Genomic DNA, 5,906 nt, shown 5'->3' with positions numbered 1-5,906 from the left:
AAAATGTAAATGTCTATGGGGGGCTTCTGTGTTAGGAAAAAGTTGATATAATAGCTGGTTTATGAAAAGCTATTGTTTTACACCATTTAAGTAGGAAAAAATTCCTATAGTCTGAAATTGTATCTGCACATTTAAAGATGGGGGAGTACACTCATCTACCCAATAAAGTGGTCACATTTAGGGAATTGCTTTATAATTTTTGGTTTTACATTTTACTATTATTGAAAAGGCTCATAAAATGTCTAGGGAGTAAAAGTCCTCATGATAAAGCGATAACACAAAGGAATCATTAATTATTCAACATGTTATTTGCTTGACATACGTTTTGTGATCAAATAATAATGGTGATTTCCTTCAACAAAAAATAATGATTACCTTTTGCCTTCAATTTCAGACATAAGCTGTGAACCAAATACTGGAGAATTTTTGCAAGTGGCATAAAAAACAATTTATGTCTGCTTATCTGCTGTGAAAGTCATATGATAAAAAGATACAACACATACTATGCAAAATTTAAATGTGAACAAATTAAGAACAAAGTTGTAATGGATATTTATTTTTCACTGAGGTTTTTTAAAAGCATAATTATTAGTGTTTTTTAAAAACTAGTTTATAGTTCAGATACTTACCAAATATTATTAGTGGGTATACTGTATTTTTAAAAATTTCCTAGGAAATGACATGTTTTATTTAAATCTTTTTGTGAATAATATTCAAAACTTCATGCCATAATTTTCCAGAGAAGTTGCTGACACTTAGGTAGCACAAACTCTGACCTGTTCAGGTTCTTTAATGATTATGTTTTAGGGATAATTTTTGTGGCAAAGTTTTAGGGATTCACATTCCCTGTTTAGCACATAATTGCAACAGCTGAGGGGTTAGAACGTCGTCACTCAGGGGAATTGGGCACCCATTAAATGACACTTTTACTTCATAGAAGAATGAGTCATAGTCAAGAGGATCAAGTTGTTGAAACTTGAAAACACATATGTACAGATACATGCACTCACACTTAGCCACAACTTAAGCAAACTAAAGAAACCAATAGTAAAGCAATTTTCTGTGAAAAAAACAAGTTCACACGAGCATATAGAAAAAAGCTTCATACCTGCTGTGCAAACCACAGGAAGCATTTTGTGCTCAAAATATGCCACTTTTACAGATTATTTGTTTCTCTAATGTTAAGCAACATGATAACTTAAGTATTTGGTTACCAGATTTGACAATTGGCTCTTTTGTGGAAGCAAATGAATATGACTTGGAGTTAACCTTACAGGAGGCCATCATATTATACTCTAGTTAACAGTGGCTTTCTGCATACGTGCTACAAGTCCATCAAATCGATGGCCATTTGTGCGTACTAGAGACACAGAGTACCAACAGACTAAACCTGAAACTTGTTATTCAGGGCCTACCTACTCTACAGCTACCAAAGTATATTTTTTAAAGTAAAGGCCACATCAGAAGGTGGGAAATCTGTGAACACTATCTAGCATTAATTTTGTATTAGAAGGATAAAGTCAACCCAGATTCAAATTCTAAATGGTTAATGCTCCCAGATACTTACAAAAAGAAGTAGATATTCTAATAAACTAAAACATATGTAGTAAAAATATCAGTATACTCACAAAATTTAAAAATACTGTTCATTGTGATGCAGAATTAGCTACTTTAACTCAACTGCCAACTATAACTTCCAGCAACAACCACCATAAAACAAATCATCAATATTTGCACACACAAAAACAAAACATGTCAATTCTGTTGCATTTTTCTGTATTTTGTCAGGGAGAAGGAAATAGAAAAAGTGGTTGAGGACTAAAAATTCTTTTAAGTGATAAACCAGAGTTATAATTCAAAAGCTTGTGTCTTTGTAAAGATTACATTGTCATCTAAACAAAATTACAATACCAGACAGTAATCAGGAAGAATCAAAGGACGGGCGGCTGTGTTCACTCTTCCAGCAAATAATCACTTGGACATCATTACTACTCTAGCCTTTCAACAAGCATGACAGAAAGTAGCATCATGACAGAGATCATTGTACTGAAAGAACGTCTTAAGTTTCTCTGTGGTTCACTGCTGCCTTAAATTTGAAAAAAATAAAATAAAATAAGAGAAGGGCCGGGGAAGAATTTACTTACGGTTCAAAGTTTCATCTTTAGTCCATGTAAGATCATGCAGCAAGTTTTCTCGCCAAGGCTGCCTCTTGCACATCCCTTTTTAAAGAAGCAATGCTCATAATCCAGTTCCAAGATGATTCATTCACATGTTCCACCTCTTGTTTCTCTGAGGCATTGATATCCACTCTCACATCATCAAGAAAATGTTACTAGGAAATTAAAAAAAAAAAAGCAAAACACTTTAACATGTTAACTCAGAAAGCATACCATCATTCTCCACGTTCTGAGATGTATGCCACCTGCCTTAGTTATCACAAGCAACTAACTCTAAGCTGCTAGCAGGACTCTGTCTGCCCTCTATCTGTCGCTATTAGATCAGCACGTTGATTCAGTGGCACTGAAGCAACAGCAATTAGCTATCTTGCTTCCAACAGCACATACAGGAGACAGCTGAGTGTGCTAAACCACACACTGACTGGTGAACTCTTTGCACCAATTAGTGCAGGTGCTACAGCTCAAAAGACAAATTGATGGCCACTGCTGCTTTATTGTACTGTGTTCGTCAGCCTGTCTGATGATTCTCTGTTCTGTTTTGTGTGGTTGTTTTTACTGTTTTACTTCATCAGTACTAAGAAGTTTAGCAGCTTACATTCAATAACAATATCGTTGACAAGACAAAATAATCTTTTAAGCTTCTTTTATCATTCTCTCTCTCTCTCTCTCTCTCATTAAACCTATCCTCTTATATCAAGCCCTCCGTATCTTTGGGGCATAAAAACAAAACCAGAAAACAATTTCACAACTTCACACATTCTATAGGAGCCAAAAATACTCTTTAGATTTTTTTACAAACACGTGTGACTGGTACTATATAAGGATTTCATGAAGAAATATACTATACAAAACATTATAGCATATTTCTTAAACATTGTAATGTATGAAATCTCCAAAACAAAGTTTTACAGGTGGACAGGTAAACTAGTAAAATACAATTATGTCATATAAATCAGAGAAACATTTCTTAAGGAATCTATCTTGCATAGTATTTATTTCAATTCCATATTATATTTCACCCATGTATTCATCTAAGCATATGAGAAGGAAGGATCTAGAAGCAGGCAATTTAAGAACATATTTTAGTAGTGATTGTGACAGAGCAAATATACTGAGGTTGGTTGAAAATGACAGGTGAAGAGTAACACAGACAAAATCCCCCAGAACACGTTTTCTTAATGAACCATGTGGATGATTTACTAGGATGATACGTTAATTCTATTTCAGAAGAAAAAGCATACCGTGCCTCCAGAAATGTTGCCATATTTATACACAAACATTTGCAGAAAATAACATCTCATTTAAAACAAAATGGACTTATCTTGCACGCTCAGTTTTCCAGGGGAGGGAAAAATCTTTAAGAATATGGAAATAATCTGAGGTGAGCCAAATGTGTTATACATTTTAAGCATTAAAACGTGTAGAAGTAAATCAGATAATTATAGATGAACCCCTTGAGCCTCAAGTGGAACCCATTTGTTTTTATTTTATGTACCACCGAAACAAACTAAATTACTTGCTTCCTTAAAAACACAGATCAGTGGGAGATGATGAGGACTTGTAATAAGTGAATACATTATACAGTTGCTAGAACTGATATTTTTAAATTTTAAAATTGATGCGTTAATAAAGATAACTTTATTGGTACATGTTTAAGCAATATGCATATTTTGTGTGAAAAGAGTTTTTTGTTCATTTCACTAAATGTCTCACATGAGGAACAATTCATATACTGATATTTGTTAAATAGAGCAGCTGGTATTAAAAGATTGTTTCAGTAACCATAAGAATTATTAAGTGTAGTTATTTTTACTAATGACAATTCAGCCTCATTCGTGGTAATGTTCAATTATAACTTTGATGACACATCAGAAATATAGCTAGGAAACAGAAAATGTTATCCTTTCCTTATCTTCTTTGAGCAATTAAATTATTATTAATTGAATGCTTGTCAATGACAACAGCTGATTTTCATTTTCAAAAGCAAATTACAATATCTAGTTTTCAGAAAAATATATTTAGTGAAATATGAAAAATGTAATATTTACTGCGGGATGAATAAAGGTAAGTTTTAACCAGTTTGAAAACAGAGTAAGCAAAATGGAATCACTGAAATTTTTACTACTAGAGATGATAATTTCTTTGAAAAAAAAAAGTGTATAATATTCTTACCCCTCCCCTGCATTGTAAAGTCCACTTGAATCCTACTCTAAATATGACATTTAACTTCCTTTATTCTCTTCAAATATATCATGAACATTCACTTCTATAAATACATATAGGTTCAAATTATCATTGATGTTTCATTGTATGTATGTGTGTGCATTTTCTTTAACAAAATACCTATCTTTTGACCGATAGTTTCTAATTTTGATATAGTTGTACAATCCTGGTTTAAGACTCTTAACTTTTTGAACTGCCATTTTACCACCTTTAATCAAGGTCCTGGGTTAAGGTGCCTGGGGAGGAGTGGGCTGAAGTGCCATGTGGTTGGTTTGTGAGCCTTTGTGCTCTGGCTTAGGGGTGCGTCTGAGGAAGAGGCACCTTTTTTTTTTTTTTCTTTCCAAAAAAGGCGACACCATGCTATCACTATTCACTTGTCTAAAGATGCTTTCTCTAAAATTCACAGAGGTGCATGTGGACTAGACACACTGCATATACAGAGTGGTCTGTTACATGAGAGAGGAAATGTAAACTGCCTACCACAAAGTCTGATACACAAGAATTGCTCTTTAATTCATAGCAATCATAGATACGTGAAATTAGGTTTAGTTTACTTTAAGACGGAAAGAGGTTGTATTAGGTGCTTTAGAAAGATTTTGAACATTGAAAATATTAACATTTAAAACATTTAAACATTGATGATTATAATTTTATTTAAAAATATTTAAGTCACATAATACAGTTTAAAAATGATTAAATCTATCAACAATAGAAAAATGAATATATAAATTTCATTACATAACTTTAAGGATAGTTATCTAGCTCTTTAGGTACTAATTATGAAACATATTAAAAAGTGGCAATAAATAAAATAAGCTGTCAAATTTTTAAAGCTGAAGACAAATAGTATACATTCCTTGTTAATAACTGCATTCAAACGTGTCCGTATTCATAAATACTAACAATGCCATGATGAATATAAATTGATGATTATTGCAGAGACCATGCTGAATCTTTCCCTTTTGTCTGTTTTCATGGATTTTTAGTTCTTAAATCCCTTTTCATCATCATCTTCTTGTCATTCATCTCCTCTTCCAAAAATAAAAATAAAAATTAATATGTTTAACAGATATTTACTTGTTCATGTTGGTGCACAAATATATATTCTATGTGTTATTCTAAATCTTCATCTAATTGTATTAGAATTTTGTGAGAATTTTTCATAAAAATATGTATTTTTTACTTTCCACAAAACAATGATATAGAAACATATAATGCTCTACTATATGCCAAAAATTAACTACATCCTACACACAGCTGTGAAGATTACCATAAACATTTTTATTCATGCCAGTTCATCTGTGCACTGGTATTTAATGAACAACAAAAAGCAAATATCTAGTCAAAGATACAAAATTTCTTTTTCTGTATTTAATTTTTTTGAAATCTTGACTTGTTTTAATAGTAGGTATATATATACAGAGCTCTCTAGAATGCAAATCTAGTTCTTTCACCAGCAAGAGAATTAAAATACTGTTTATGCCATTGTCTTACTCTGGCAAATTT

The sequence above is a fragment of the Rhinopithecus roxellana genome, chromosome 11 (genome assembly GCF_007565055.1).
Source record: "Rhinopithecus roxellana isolate Shanxi Qingling chromosome 11, ASM756505v1, whole genome shotgun sequence".
In the NCBI taxonomy this organism is placed as follows: Eukaryota; Metazoa; Chordata; class Mammalia; order Primates; family Cercopithecidae; genus Rhinopithecus; species Rhinopithecus roxellana.
The sequence above is the reverse complement of the archived record's forward strand: the minus strand, read 5'-3'. Positions refer to the sequence as shown.